The following is a 17,512-nucleotide window of genomic DNA, read 5'->3' as shown; positions in this document are numbered from 1 at the left end:
ATGCCTCTGAGATCATGTGTGCTTTGTGTCCTCTGAGACCATTTAGTGTCATAGTATGTCAGCCATAGCCTTGTCTTAGACCTTGCTCTGCCCTCTTCTTCCACTCTCCTTTGTCATTCAGAGCCATCTGTATTCATGTGTGACCATTAGCATCAGAGGAGTGATGTTTCCTAGGAGACCCTGGGAGAGCCTATGAGTGTTCAGGAAAGGCACCCCTTTCCCTGGGGGCACTCCAGTTACCACAGAGATCCCCCACTCCCATGCTCTTTTGGAAAGAATGAATCTTTCCAACTCATTTCCAATCAATCACAACTCATTTCATGACACGCACTCTGGGTAAAGCTATAAAATTAGTTATTCACTCCAAAGATATGGTGTAGGCATTAACTTTGGACTGATTTCTAATGCTATATTCTTAACTTCTCGCCTCATTTCCCCTACTGCTCCACGGGAGGATTTAAAGGATTTTCTAAAGACAATAAAGCTGAAAGTAATGGAAATAAAACTTGGCCAGATAAAAAGAAAATAAGTATTCAATGTTAAAATCCTGTGAAAAGGAAGGAGTTATACTGAATAGCAATTACAGTGCAGTAAGGAAATGATACCAGGGCTGGTAATGTCATCATGATCTGGGGACATTGTGTAGCAGAACAACAGAGGCAAAGCTTTTGAGTCAGCACAGAGCTACCAAGGCGTTAGTGTTGGAAGGATGACCAGTAATGTAGAGAGCTGTGGGATGACAATTTCTGGGGTCTCATTCATCTCTTCTGACCATTGTTTTCCAAACATAAGCTCTGCCTGGAACACCTAAGGATCATGTGGTAGACAAAAGTCACAGAACCATGTGTTTACTCAATGGTTTTCAAAACCCCTCATGAGGTTGTAGTACTAGGCAACATAGGCAAGGAACAAAAGGTTTAACAACTTGCACCACTTGCTAAAAGCTAGCTGTAGTTCTACTGATGAGTTCTCAGTCAATCCTGCTGAATTCTCAAACCAAATCAGCCTAGAACTGTTTCATGTGTACTCTGTCTCTGCCTTGCACACTGGTATTTATCCAGGTGATTTAAATCTTTCCTCGATTTCTTTTTTCTTTCTTTTTCCTCTGCTCTTGATCTCTCATTCATTTTCTCTCTGCTTGCCTGCCCTCCAGAGGGGAAAGGAATGTTTTCAACCACACTTGTGTAACACCACAAGCATCTAATAAATATTGCGCACACACACACACACACACACACACACACACACACACAAACCCTAAAGGCCTACTCAGTCATTCTTAAGGCAAGAGGCAGTGGGTGAAGGAAGGGATGAAGAGGGAAGGAAGGAAGGAAACAAGGAAGGAAGGAAGGACAAATGGATGGAAGAATGGAGAAAAGAAGGAAATTACTCAACTGCAAATGAGCCTCTCTTGTAGGGTTGCTGTATGGGTTTCAATATTGTACCGTATGTTTTTTGTTAAGCACTAGTGTTATTGCGATTATGGAATGTTTTATTTATTTCCCTTGTCTCGGTATAGTACTGTGTGAGTTCATCTTGTTTCTATTTGTAACTGTTGAGTTCCCACATGACTCCAGGGTGAAATACTGGGGGGCTGACTGTCTCTAATCCCCAAAGAGAATCTGAGTGGTGGCTTAAAACAAAGCCCCTAGGGCTTCTCTTTTCCATGCTTGTTAGTCCCCAAGGATATACTTACCTGCATTTTCTATGCTTTTTACCTCTTATCATGTTTCTCATGTTTCCTTAAGGAAACTTTCCTAATTCATATGGTTTTAATATTAAATTTCTAAACCTGTTTTTAAAATGAAGCTAGTTTTCAAAACAGAAAAAAAATGAAATGTGTGTGCTGAGGAAGCTGGGGTGGACATGTTGGTAGACAAGGAAAGTGCATTTCAACATGGGAACTGCATGGTTTTGGTATCTAGGGACAAACAAGTGATTCTAATAAAGTCTGCAACAAGGAACTCCATCAAGTTCATGTGGAATATTGATTTAACTTTTGGATGTTCCTCCATTTAGCTAATAATAACTCTTGATTCGTAAAACAAGATGAAAACAGGAAACAGAAGAAAACTATATCCAGTATCTGTGATTCTAATCCGTTTGTGGGACAGTTAATGCCATATGTTTTGAATTTTTGTTAAGGTAAATATCAGAGGAGTATTTGTGAAAGAAAAGGAAGAACCTTTTGTTCCTGATAATTAGCATTATTTCTTCTACACACTGTAAGAGGGAGCACTTACCTACTCTGTCATATTTTGATTTTAGCAAATTTATTTTGACATAGTAAATAACAAACATTCAGACATTTGAGAATTCTGATTTTTCCAAAAGATCAATTAGAATTATAACTCACACACATGCACGCAAGACATTAGCTTACAGAGATGAAACAACTCTCATGCCATGTCCTCAGAGATAGCATAAAGCCTGGTATTTTTGCTGAAGCCATGCTAGAATATATAGTTGGTTTACTATTTATTTATTAAATAGACTTGTCTGGGGAAAGAAAGAATTTCCATTGTGTCTTTCCCTCAAATTGGGTGAAATCCAAATCTAATTCATATTCATCAGCTCACTGTTTACTTCAGATTGACAAATGACTACATGGCTTTGTGGTCGTAGTTTCTCACATTGGCTTCCTCCAGATCAGTACTCTCAATCTCACGGTAATTCCAGCAGGAGATCAACACTGTCCATGCAACAAACAAGCCAATGCATTTCGTTTTCTTTCAATAACAACAAGAAGCCCACATATGTGCTATGCACAAAGTGCTAAAAAATAGATGTTAGAAAATCAAACACTAGAAAACTTGTTGCTGCTTTGAAATGTTTCTCTAGTTATTGCGTCTTGGTACTCTTTTACATGAGATATCTGTTTGTTTTATTCATAGAAATAACCATGTTAGGAAAGCAGAAAAGATGATACGTTTAGGTACCAGATGGAGCAGCATTCACAGTCATCAAACTATCAGGGCCATGTTAGAGATAAACACAGAATAACCTGGCTGCTAGCATATGAACTGCCTGTGTCCAGCTGAGGCATTCCAGCTGTTTCTCAGACCTTCAGACCTCAGTCTTGTCTGGACAATATAGAAGAATGAACCCGAAAGCTAATTCGTCTTCAGCTGCTTCTTAGTTCAGGGACTGCTATCACACGTTGAGGGTCTATCAGTTCTTGAGGATGTGAACACTCAACACAGGCTCTTCTGGGATTGGGTCATGGTTTACTAGATTGTGATCATGGCCTCAACCCCTCAACTTAGAACACATGATAGCTCTATTTGTCAGTTTGGAGGCCCATTCATTCTATTTGACTTTGGGAATATTCTGATTTCCATTTTCACCCAAGGTGTAAGGTTTTCCCTTCCCCTATGTTCTTACAAGCAGCCATCATTTTCTTAGATCATTTTAATTTTAATGTTACCCATTATTTGTGAGATGATATTTCATTGTAATTTTTGCATTACCTTTGCAATTAGTGCTGTTGAATATTTTGTCATCTACTTTGTAACCATGAATTGGAGAAATTTCTAATTGGAGCCAGGAATGGTAGCAGACTCTTGTAATCCCAGCACTTGGGAGGGAGAGGTAGTAGGATCAGTAGTTAATGGGCCAATGTGACCTACAAAGTAAGTTCTAAATTATTTGTTTATAGCAATAAACAAAAATAGATATCTTTCCCATTATAATTAGATCACCTGATCTGTGTTCAAAATTATTACACATTACACACACATACACACACATATCCAAAGCCAATTTAAGTTTGTTTAAAGAGGAACAAAAGTTGTGAATGCATACTGTGGAAGGAAAAGGAGCTGGCCATAGTGGTGAGTATACAGCCAGCATTTCTGGATGGACAAACTCTGTGTGACACAATGGGACTACATCTTAGTCCCCCACTTCTCTTTTTTCTCTTGCCCTCATCCAGATTCATTAGAATCTTGTTTTCACTGTAGAATAGTGGTGTAAGGACAATAACACAAATGCCATGTAATGTCTGTTTCCATATCAAATTTCAAGACATGACTCTGATGTATACTTCCTGATCTGAAATTATTTCTAATCCATTTACAGTAATGACCTTAGTGATATAGAAGAAGTTCTTGCTTGTTACTATCCAAATAATGCCTTGTGAAAGAGGATTAAGAGGTGGCAAAGACTGGAAGAGAAACCTTTTGTCATAGCTCAGCATCTCATTCAAATAACTGGCAGTCCCAAGAGATAATACGGCCATGTTTACTTCCTGGCCATGTTCCCAGCATTTCCACTCTCTTTTGAATGTTCCACTAGTTAATAGTGATGGAAATTTACACATGAAGGCATGCATGTAAAAACAAATATATGGCCATCTTCCATTCACTCATTGAAGGGCAAATTCCCTTCCTGAATCTGTGTTTCCCATTTCCATCCAATAAAAAGAGTAAGAAATAGAAAGAACCATTGAATCATCTTGACATGTCCTTTTGCTCATTTCCAAGTATTGCCAAGTGAAAGGGCCCAGTGTAGGGCATCTCCAAGGACAAAGGTAAGGAACACCTCTGGAATTTGTAGAGATATCCAGCAAGTCAGCCAGCTGCAAGAGTCTACAATTCAGTATTGAAATAAAGAAAGAAAATAACAGTCTTTATCAACACATCCTGCTGTTTCTTTCTCTTAGAATCACCAAACACAGTGGCACTGAATGTGGAGGAAAAGGTATTTGTGGGTGTCTTGGTTTTGTTTTCTTAAACTGGAAGTCATCCTATACTCACTTACTCCCCCTCTGTTGTTCTCTCTCACACTCTTGCCGTCTCTTCTTCTCTCCCTCCCTCTCCTGTGTGTGTATGTGGGGTGAACTCGAGGAAAATCTTACTTCTGCTATGTCTGGCAACCCTACTGGGCTGTACTAATGAGCGCTAATGTTTTTCACATATGCTATCCATGAGTGAAGTACTTCAGGCTTGTTCCATCATGGAAATAAAATGTTTTCAAGTTTTTGTCATGTTGGATCTTAGGATAGCTTGAAGTAAATAGTCTGCCACTCTGTTCAGTGTCACAGCTATTATCAGTATTCTAGTGACATTGTCCCAAATCCCTGTGCCTTTCTTATGATGAAAATACCTGTCTTTTTTAGAACACCATGTAAGAGATCATGGGTCAGGCTGAGTGGGACAGGGCATCTTCCACTCCAATGGTCATCCACAGCCTCTGTGCTCATGGGTGAGCATGTCCTGTATGCTTTTGGATCTACAGCAGAAGGAATTTCTACTGTCTAATTCTGCAGAGTCAGATGTTGGAGTTCTGTTCAAAGTCTCAGGATGCTATTCTGGAAATTGTTAAAAGTATCAAAAAGGAACTCACAGAGATTCTATTGTATCCAAAACAAATAAGCATTCAAATAAGTGTGCCAAGTTTCTTAGTGTTAACACCATCAAGTAATCAATAGTGTTCTCACTCCAAACTCCTAATTCCTTCTAAGGTAGTCATCTGCAGCCTCCTTGCTACATCTGAGATAGGAGTTAGAGCCTGTGGTGACCATTGAGCTCTAGCTGTCTCAGTGCCACCAGGAGAGTTTTCAAGAGTACCCCATTCTCAGGGATTCTGATTTAATTGGCCTGGAGGGAAGCCAAACATTGGTATTTTTAATAGTTCCCTAGGAGATTCTAATGGGCAGCTGCTGAGTGAAAGCTCATTTAAACTGAGTCTTAAATGAATTATAAGTGTATTATATATTATGATTGCCTATAACACTTTATTAGAGGCTTTCATCAAATTTTAGAAGAAAAGCCATCTGTTTGAAAATAAAAAGGAAAAAAAACCTATGGGTATAGCTCTGTGCTAGACACCAACCTCAGTCTCCAAAATGAAACAAAGAGGTGTTGGAAAGGAAAGAAGAAATTATGAAGGAAGGAGGGGAAGAAGAAACTTTTAAGTTTTCTATCCCAGAAGGTGGACTATCTCACTACTCTATTTAATGTGTTCTGCCTATCCTGGTGACCAGGAGTCTTGCCATAAAGATGCATATGAGAAATATTAGTGACATAGTTAAGATGATGGTGTTTATTCTTGTGACTTCAAATTCTTACTGTTATGACATTTAGTGATGATCTTGGTGAATTACTTAATCCCCTTCTTCCTGCACTTTCTCTCAGTGAAGGACTAACAGCTATGTTTGAAAGAACTGATTGCCTTAATAGACACGGGATACTCACACTGGCCCCTGGCCTAAGGGAAGCTTTACATGAGTGTATTACTAACGTTCTGCCTTTGTAGGCAGATCATTGTAGGAGCATGAAAGAGTATACTTATACATGCCTGGGTAGTATCACCTAATGGATAGTATCACCTACTACATAGCTATGCACTAACACTCTCTGTTACAGGTATAGTTTGTCAATGACTAAAATTTGCTCACACAATGAAAACCCGTATTGACTATTACCACCCCTAAACTGCCATTGACTGAAAAATAAGAATAAAAAGCAAAACTCCAAGTCGCTATATGCAAATAGAATCCTTCGCACAGATGCTGGACTCCTTTCCTTACTGCAGCTCTATGACTCGGTCCTCTCTGCACAGCTAGATATCAGCCACATGAACCACCCTTGCATGGAAAGGCTCCGTGTTTTTGTCTGCCAGTATTGGAAAGTTGGTCCGATATAATTATGTGTTTACTAACAGCTTTGTTGTAATACTATGAAAACTATAGTCTCCCAGAGGTTTTGTGTGCTTCTATAGCAGTTATGATGCTATTTGGAGCATAAACAGTATGCAAGGCTGAAATTTAAATTTCCATTTGTACAATAACAAAACTGACATAATGTGGATTCAAAGTGGCAAGAAAGAAAGAGAAAACAATGAAAAAGACTTTTGTGTAAACATGAGCATCTCTAACTATTGACTTCATTATTTGACAAACACCAATGGAAACTATTGGTCATACCATCAGCCTAGCTTGGATTTTTGTACATTGTTGATCCTCATATAGTTCTAGACTGTTATTTCCTTTAGTGTGTCAGAATGAAGATTTAGATAATGTGAAGAAACAGAAAGAAAAAAACATCCCTCCTGATGATTGAAAAAATATATACGGCTGCTGCACTCATGAGTAGCTAGACATGAAGAGAGCTGGCTTCCCTTTGTTGACTTAATCCACTCACTTTTGGTCTTCAGTCATGCTGGAAAACACTCTGTTTGTTAGAGCAAGATACTGCAAATTTGACCTATAAAAACTTAATGTATCTATTTTAGGGCTTTGTTGGTTTGTTAGAAACACTTGATTCTGATGTTGCAGTTGAGAATTAGTCATCAACAATATATAAATACATCATATTTGACATGGGTAGATGAATAAACATCAGCACAAAATTACTAGGTATAGATACCTGGGTCCTGTAGCCATTGCCTTTCAAGGCAAAAGAAAAGCAAGTGACAAGTCTTAATATAGAGATATTATCCTGGGCACCTATGTGACTGCTAAAATGACCCCAACTGTTCTCAAAGAAATATATAGAGGATGAGGAGCAGGTGGGGAGCAGGGGAGGAGAGTAGGGAGAAGGAACTGAGATTGACGTGTAAAACGTGCTTGTTTCTAATTTAAATGAAAAAAATAGAAAAAAATGTTCATGGTCTATCTTCTATTGATTTCTGCCTTAATTCCACTGTGCCCAGAAAGATATTTTCTATAAATTTAATATTTTAATAGTTTTCAAGACTTATTTAATCACCCATCCACACACATGTGATTTTATTTACTTATAGCTATTAGTCTGGATATGTTCTGAATATGTACTGGGTCTATTAGGTCTGTAATTTAGCCATGTCTTCTTTTTCCTTACTCATCCTGTGATTAGCTGGTTGCCCGCTATTGGAAATGGTGTGCTGATGTCTCCAACTATTTCAAGCATGGCTATCTTTATTCCTCAGAACTATATAAAGAATAAGGGGAACTCATATACTAGTACAAAAGAAACAAAATGAACTAAAATGTCACCTAGGAAATTATAAATGCTTACTTATTGATAATATTATGTTGAGATTAAAAAGAAATAAAAATAGGAAGATTATTTACATATAGCTACGAGATTAAAATTTTATTAAATTTCTTCTTTGATATTTTCTTACATATATTCTAATTACTCTCCCCAACCCTCCTTGTCTCTTGCTCACTCATATCAATCTTCTCATTCTCTATGTTATTCTTTTTCTTTTTTTTATCCATGTGTCTATATTTTGCTTTGAAACAGAATGAGTTTAAGCAGAGCTTTCTGAATGACCACAGTTTGGAACTCTTCAATATACACTGGTGGCCTCACAAAGGGGTAAACAATAGATGACAATAATGCCCCAGTCTCAGAATCTACAAGTGGCCAGGAGTCTGGACACAGGGATTCGGGACCCCTTGGGACCTTCTTTCACCTATGGTTGGCTGTTCACTGGCCCCATATTGTTTAAGTCCAATTAGGCAAGCATAGTTATGTTGAGTTCATGTTTGGGATGGCTGTATCATGCCCAACAGAATGCATTTCTAAGTCCTTCTTCCTATAATTTGGGTCTTACATTCTTTCCATTCCTTCTGCAGTGTCCCCTGGGGGTATAGTAGAAATGTCTTATTTATGCCTGACATAAGTGAAAGTTAATCCAAACAACATTAGTATATCACTTCCTTGGACCTATTGCTTCATGGGCATGGATATTTTTAACCAGAATTTACAGTTACAGAAGCGGATTCTCTCTTGTGAAGAAAGCCTGATGTCCAATTAGAAAGTTGCCTCCCTCATAATAGTTATGTCACTATTACACAATTGGGTACATCTTGCTGCCAGGTTTGTATTATAGTTTGTAGAATTTGCAGTGTTTGGTAAGATACTGGTTACCTTTTATCCTCCAACAGCATGAATATTAATCTAGATAAAGTTTCAAATAATTGAAAAAGAATAAGCAACTTCAACAGTAAAATGATAAAATATTAAACACTATAATTTATTGAAACAAAGAACTTCTGATTTTAATTCTGATCATAGAAAATAAATTTAAATGACCATGTCACTGTCAATGTTTATACTCAAACCAGAGGTAGGTTGACCATCTTCTGAGCTTCATCTACCCACTTGGGGGTGGGGGGAGGGGATTGCCAAATTCCTATGGATGAGGCAAATGATTCCTTGGCAAAGCCACACCCATGTCAACAATACACAACTCATCGGGACACCATCTTCTCTTTACACATTCTCTCTGGGCTTCTTCTCCCCCTCGTGATTGCCAGCTCCCCCAACTCCTGATCCAGAGCTCAGAGAACATCACAGAAGAGGCAGAGGGAATGTAAGAGCAGGAGGAAGGAGTGTGGTACTGTGAAATGCTGTTCTCGACTTGACATGACTGCCGCACACATGAACTCACAGCAGCTATGATTACCCACACAAAACCTGCACAAGATCAAGCCAATTAAAGTTACAGCATAGAGGAAAAAGGGGTTCTAGTGACCCCACCCCTAGCTGAAGAGTTACAGGCATTTAGTGGTTATTAAGTAGGGAGATTAATTTATATTTGAGTATGGCTCTATTGGTTAATTCCCAGTTTCCCAGTGGTTGATCCCACACTATGCACATATGGACAATGCTGCTTAACTCAAAGAGTAAATAAACAAAACTCATAAAATAAATACATGAAGTTGTTAGGGAAATGTGATAGGGAATCCTGGAGAGAGGGAGAGATGACCAGGCTATGTTGTGTACATGTATAAAATTTTCAAAGAATAAAAATATATATTTATATATATATAAACACATATTTAAACAAATATAATTTGTACTATGTTTCAAAACCACAGTACATTAACTGCTTCTGTGTTGCAGAATTAAAAAATTTCATGTGTATGTGTATGGGATTTTTCTGTTAATATTGTTTGCTCTAAAATGAGATTTGTAAATTTTGCTATCAGAAGTAAGTGAGCTTTAGTGCAGGTACAGCATTCCCTCAGACTCAGCCCTTAGCTGAAACTGAAAACATGAAGGAGGTTTATATTGGCAGGTGGGAATCTGAATTGCACATACAAAAGTTGGAAAGGGTGGAAATAACATTTATCTAAATTCCTGTATGTACTCCATAAGACACCTTCAAAGTTTATTAGGTAATTATTAGCATAAAAAAGTAAAGACTCAGCCGGGCGGTGGTGGTGCATGCCTTTAATCCCAGCACTCAGGAGGCAGAGGCGGGCAGATCTCTGTGAGTTCGAGGCTGGGCTGGACCGACAGCCTCCAAAACAATACAGAGAAACCCTGTCTCGTAAAAACAAAAAAAAAAGAAAAAGAAAAAAAAAGTAAAGACTCAAAGCTTTAGGGATAAAGTTTAGAGAGTCATTAAAATGAGATAACACAGGAAGTTCCCAAGTTAAACCCCGAGTGCCCTTGTTCTTAAAACCCAATAGATATACTCATTATCAGTCAAGGATTCCCTCAAAATTGCTAAAGATGGGTAGAAAAACGTAGGCTGGAGTAAATAGATTTAAAGTTACTAATATTTCCAGTTTTAACGAATGCAGCATTGATTTTCAGGATAAAGGGAAAAAAATAAAATGCAAGTCCACACTGAATCTTTGGTTTGATCAGAGAATATTAGTGCCAGTAACAATTATTATTATTCATGGGATATTCAAAGAGAGGATTAACAAGAACCAGGCAATGTCAAGTAAAAGACAAATTATTTAGACTGACAATTACACATGTCTATCAGTTGCTGTGGGAGATCTTACAGGATTCTATACTCAAAACATACACATGCACAGAGAGAGAAAGAGAGAGAGAGAGAGGAGAGAGAGAGAGAGAGAGAGAGAGAGAGAGAGAGAGAGAGAGAGAGAGAGAGAGACTCAAGCAAGATCAGAAAGGACATCAGAGAATTGAAAAGAAAATCAGGGACATATAGAACCAGACAAGCCAATATGAGACATTTCAAGATTTACAGTGTAAGTTTGCTGAATTTAATAGCATAGAGCTCAAGAGTGAGTCTGGTGGGAATGGCCTCTGTAAAGATGGGACCTGAAACTCACATAGGGTGTTGCATCCTGTTCTCTTTAACATTCCCTATATATCCCCTACCTTATAACATGCCACTCAGAAGGTGGCTTAATTCTGCATTCATTTTATTTGCATAACTATCTAAACATGGTTTTAAAATCTTGTCATGTTCTTGTGGCATTCTCCTAAAAATCATTTTTCTGTTTTGTTCTGTCTTCTCTTTAATACCAGTTTTCCTTTGCCTAAGGAAAATTCAAATTGCATACCATTGGTCATCCTTCAATATCCTATTCTGCCACTGTATAACTCAATTACACAAATATGTATAAGATTTGACATTGTTGTCCATGTATAGTCCTAACTAGATGAGATCTCATGATAAATACTTTCCCAGTCTTAATTTTTTTTTATCCACTTAAGCCTCACAGAAAAAAAAACAGTTAATTGATATAACACAAATCCATTGTTTCTAAGTGGATGTATACTCTCCTAAATATGGTTTTCTGCTGCTGCTTAACCAACTCTCTGATTAAATGGCTTTAAATGTATTTCCAATCAAAGGTAGGATGCCTAATGATATTAAGAAATTAATACCATACAGTTATCATTCCTTATTTAACTATTTGTTTTCCATAATTTTGTTTTTATAAAATAATTCTGGGGATAAAAGATCAGTGTTTAAGAGCATTTGTTGTATTCCAGAAGACCAGCACCCACATGGTAGCTCACAACTGTCTGTAACTCCAGTTCCAGGAGATCCAACGCCCTCGTCTGGACTCTTTGGGCATCTGACATGGACATGGTGCACAGACATACATCTGAGAAAAACACACATATAAACTAAAATTGAAAAAATTAAAGCCTACTTTTACAAATGTTATACATATATTTTAATTTCAGTATATGTTTGTGCTGGCTAGTTCTTTGTCCACCAGAAACAAACTAGAATCTGAGGGAAAGAATAGATGCCAGTGGAGGAGTTACCTCAACTATATTGGCCTGCAGAGAAGTCTGTGGGGACATTTTCTTGGTTAATGATTGACTTGGGAAGGCTGGGACCACTGGTAGTGGTGCCACACCTGGGCAGGTCATCATGGATGGTATAAAAGAGAAAGATAGATGAACCATAAGGAGCAACCCATTAGGCAGCATTTCATTACAGCCTCTGTTTCCATTCCTGCCTTCATGTTCCTACCCTTGAGTTCCTGCCCTGCCTTGTATCCATGGTGGTCAATAAACTGTAAGCAGAAATAAACCCCTTCCTCTCTAAGCAGCATTTGGTTATGATCTTTACCACAGCAATAGAGAGCAAAAAATGCAAGTTAATTTTTCCTCAGGATACATTCACACACACACACACAGATTTATCTTGTCAGAGTTCTAAGATATTTTGATAAATATAGACAAATATTCTTGCAACAAAAAGAGAAGCTTGTGTTCCCACAGAGTACATGAGAGTTCCAAAGTCATTTCCCAAACTTCAGGTACCATCTAAAACAGGCAGGCGCCTGATGCCCTTAACCAAGACCACCATTAACTTCATTTCCAGTGAAACTGATGTTTAATGATATTACACTATTAATTTCTTTTATTTAAATTATCATTTGCTTTATCTAAATGTTCAAGTCTTTCCCAAACTCAAAAACTGAATTGGTAAAATAGATTTGGATAATCCCTAGGCCTTTGAAATACACTGGCTAAGATTCTTTGAGCTGTTTTTTATCTGTTTTTGTTGCTGACTTTATTATTAATCTATAAATGTTCAGAAAGGTAACTAAGAAACTTGTATCATAGTTCACTGGATAGCAACAAATTCTTGTTATACAAATTTATATCCTATTGAAAAATCTTTTCCATTTTCCAACATCCCTCAAATCTGTGCCAGTCATTTCCTTTCAAAACATAAAAATAACATGTAAGATTGAGTCAGAATTCAGTACTGGACATCATTTATAAATGTCTAGAATCAAAGAGAAAAAGAAATCCACAATCTCTACTGAACCTTATCCCAGGGCTTCTTGGTGTACAAAGTCTGATCTTGTTTCCAAGCTCTGCACATTGTATCCAAATCAAGATACAATTTTGTACCAAGTCTATGACCCATATGACTGAAGCATGGTCCATGCATTCCCTGCATCTTGGGCATCAAATATGAATTCCCCGTGGCTACATTTCCTTTGATACACCCTCAGGATCAATTCTGCAGAACAGTTTATGTCCTAAGGAGTTCTAAGCAAAGTTAATTCAGAACACAAGATACACTCTGTTAAAGCACACATTCTTTGTCTTTCTGGCCATTTTTTAGTCTGTTTCTTCCAGATGGGGTATCTGGAAATTTTGCTTTGCTCAGGCAAATGCTATGGTATCTAAAGGAAACAGGGAACCTATTTACATATGAAATGTGATTCTTTGGTTAAGTCAGATTTATTTAATAATCACAATCTGGTTTTAGGAAATTTTGGTTTGCAGAAATTACAGTTTGGTGATTATTAGAGAAATGAGCTCAAAGATAAACCTGAAAATATTAAATTTGGCTGGAGTAATTATACAATCCTTAGGAAGCAGATATCACCATGCTGCACACAAGCCCACTATTCACATATTAAGGGACTTTTTTAGGTCCTTGGATGACATCATGCTAGGCCTCATTTGAAAAGAGTAATGGCTTATTGAAAACCATGTGGATTCCAGCTACACTATTTGCATTGTACTAATTTAATATCACCCACTCATTGATGGCGCTGACATTTTAGACAGTCTGAAAGAAGAAGCAAGTGATGCATGTGTGATGTAAATTCACTCCATCAAGATGACAACCCAGTTTGCATTAAGACACTGTAACAGTTTCATGTCATGTATTTCCGAGTCATAGGAAAACAGACAGGATTGTAGATAACCTGAAATGCTTTTGAATAGTTGATGGAAAATGTTAAGACTTACAAAGTAAGCCTTGCTTTTCCATTTCTAGAACTTTTCTCTTTGCTAGCCAAGGTACTTCTTTTTAAGGTGCCAAAATAGATAAAATAGCATTTTTCTCTTCTAAAAGCTTCTAGACACTATGGGTCAGGAATATTTAGAACAATTAAACTGTTTTCATGAGAACTAAAAGGAAGGTAAATGTGACCAAATGAATTGTCCAAGTCCCAAAAATAAAGGGAGGGAAGTCTTAAGGTGAATATTTAGACATTGAAAGTCTATTATACTATGAATATATCCTTCTAATTCTCCTTGATAAAGCCAACTCTACCATATTAAATCACAATCCCCATAAAACAATTAACTGAAAGTTTTTTTAATGAGTTTGTCAGTGCACATGAGTGAACCCACCCACAAAGTTTACATGGCTATTACACTGATTCTACAGTCATCTGAAGGATAAAAATTCTGCCAATCATTTATGTGGTCTATTTGAGATCAAATAATCATATCAGCCACATTTTGCACTCAGCTTGCAAGTTCTAGGTAGCAACACGAAGTTACATAAACATGGTTACTTTTTTAAAAAGCAAAAATAGCTATGTTGGTATCTTAGAATTTTATTGCTGTGAAGAGCCAACATGACCACGGCAACTCTTATAAAGGAAAACATTTAATTGGGGCTGGCTTACTGCCCATTATCTTCATGGCAGTTTTCTGGCAGACATGGTGCTAGATAACAAGCTGAAGAGTCCTGCTTGTTGATCCACAGACAACAGGAAATGAACTTTCATACTGGGCATGGCTTGAGCATATGAGACCTCAAAGCCTACCTCCACAGTGACACAATTCCTCCAGCAAGGCCATACCTACTTCAACAAAGCCACACCTCCTATAGTGCCACTCGCTGTGGGCCTATGGGAACCATTTTCATTCAAACCACAACAGTTTGTTCCCAAAAATATATCATTAACAGATACTATGAAAGGCCATCTCATTGAATGCCAATAATAATGCCAGTACTCAAAATGTTGCTAATAAGTGCTTTGTTTCCAGTCTTTCTCAAATTATCTTCATACATTTGTGTTTTCTCAGTGTCTGTACTATGGACTTTTAAATATTTATCGTGTTTTATCAGCACTGGAGTCTTGTCAGTAAAGTTGAGCATTTATATGATTTTTTCTGTTTTGATAAAACACAGGATTACATACCAGAGAATTTAAAAGATTTGTCTTGGTTCACAAAGCCAATAATGATATTAAGGACGTTTTCCTTCTAAGATTTCAAAAGCAACTGGTAGACATAAAAGCATAGAGCCGAGGGTGTACTTCAGAGAGAAGGCAGATTTGACCTGAAACTCTATGTACTTCCTGTACTAGCTACTTTATCTCAGCTCTTTTTATTTCCTCTCATAAAATGAAAATTATAAGAGCAACCTCAGAAATAATAAGACCCCAGTGGATCACTGTGTAGGCCTGACTGATAATCAACTTTCAATGAACAATAGGTTTCAAGTTTCTTAAAGTTAGGGCCTCTTTCCTCTAAATAATCTTGAAGTCCATCTTAGTACTTCATAGTCAAGCTACAGTTTTGCATTTAAACTCAGACCTTCCTTATTCTCCACTTGCACTAAAATTTTTGTAGTTATTTATTTTTTATGTGATTTTTATTAAACTTTTTACATGTTACTCTCAGTTTCCTCTCTCCTCCTCCACCAGCCCACGAATCCTCACAATCCCCCACTCCACTCCATGCCCTGTCTGTTCCCCAGGGAGGGTAAGGGCTTCTGTCCATTAGGGATTTTCAGAGTCTGTCATATCATTTCATGCAGGGCCTAGGTCCTCCCCCATGTGTCAAGGCTTACAGAGCATCCTTTCATGCGGAATGGGTTCCTAGAGTCTATTTGTATGCAAGGAATAAATACTGATCTACTCTCCAAGGTCCCATAGATTGCCAAGGCCTCTTCTCTGACACCCAGGTTTGGAGGGGGTATGTCTGGATCAGTCCCATGCTGGCCTCTCAGTCATCAGCCTGGGGTCCATGTGTTCCCCCTTGTTTAGGTCAGCTGCCTCTATGCGTTTCACCAGCTTAGTCTTGATTCATTTGCTCATCGCTGCTATTTGCAACTGGGTTGCAGTTTGGTTTTTAGCTGTAGATGTTTGCCTCTACTTCTGTTAGCCACTGGATGAGGGTTCTAGGATGGCTTATAAGTTAGTCATCAATCTCATTACCAGGTGAGGGCATTTAAGGTAGCCTTAATGCCAGTTGGTGTCATTCTTGTAGATCTGTGAAGATCTCACTAGTGCCAGATCTCTGCTCCAACCCATAATGGCTCCCTCTATTACAGTATCTCCCATCCTTCTCTCCTCTATTTTTACCCTGGCTCAACCTCCTATTCCCCCATGTTCTCCTCTTTTCCTCCTCTTTTTCTCTCATTTCCTTGTCGTTCCCCCCACCCCCAGCTCTCAATCGTTAGGAGATCTTGTTCCATAACCCTTCTCTAGGTTACCATGCATATCTCTCTTAGGGTCCTCCCTGCTTCCCAGGTAGAATTCTTTGGGTTGCTTACATAGACTATCAAATCATCTGCAAATAGTGAAAGTTTGACTTCTTCCTTTCTAATTTGTATCTACTTGATCTCCTTTTGTTGTCTTATTGCTCTTGTAAGAACTTCAAGTACAATATTGAAGAGATATGGAGACAGTGGACAGCTTTGTCTTGTTCCTGATATTAGAGGAATCCTCTTGAGTTTCTGTCCATTTAGTTTGATGTTGGCTGTCGGTTTGCTGTACATTGCTTTTATGTTTAGGTATGCTCCTGTTATCCCTGATCTCTCCAAGACCTTTATCATGAAGGGATATTTCATTTTGTCAAAGGCTTTTTCAGCGTCTACTGAGATGATCATGTAGTTTTTCTTTTTCAGATTGTTTATATGGTGGATTACATTGAAAATCGTATGTTGAACCATCTCTATATCCCTGGGATAAAGCCTACTTGATCATGGTGTATGATTTTTCTGAGGTGTTCTTGATTTCGATTTGCCAGGATTTTATTGAGTATTTTTGCATCAATGTTCATAAGGGAGGTTGGTCTGTAGTTCCCTATCTTGGTTATGTCTTTGTGTGGTTTGGGTACTAAGTTAATTGCAGCCTCGTAAAAAGAGTTTGGCAGTGATCCGTCTGCTTCTATTGTGTGGAACAATTTGAAGAGTACTGGTATTATCTCTTCCTTGGACTTTTTTGTAGAATTCTCTACTGAAGCCATCTGGCCCTGGACTTTTTTTGGTTGGAAGACTTTGTATGGCTGCTTCTATTTCTTTAGGGGTTATAGATCAGTTTAAACTGTTTATCTGATCCTGATTTAGTTTTGGTAAATGATTACTTTAGAAACTTAAACCTACTATCCAAATCATAAAATAAATCCTATCCTTAACAGTAATATTTATTTTAATATTTTAATATTATTTTTCACTTTTTGTCTATGCATGTATAGTGTATATGAGTGTGTGTGTGTGTGTGTGTGTGCATGTTCACATGCATTCAGATACCTTTAAAACCAGAAGAGATATCAGAACCTCTGAAACTGATGTTGTAGAAGGT

Source organism: Mesocricetus auratus, unplaced genomic scaffold (assembly GCF_017639785.1).
Source record: "Mesocricetus auratus isolate SY011 unplaced genomic scaffold, BCM_Maur_2.0 Super-Scaffold_100008, whole genome shotgun sequence".
Classification (NCBI taxonomy): Eukaryota; Metazoa; Chordata; class Mammalia; order Rodentia; family Cricetidae; genus Mesocricetus; species Mesocricetus auratus.
The sequence above is the reverse complement of the archived record's forward strand: the minus strand, read 5'-3'. Positions refer to the sequence as shown.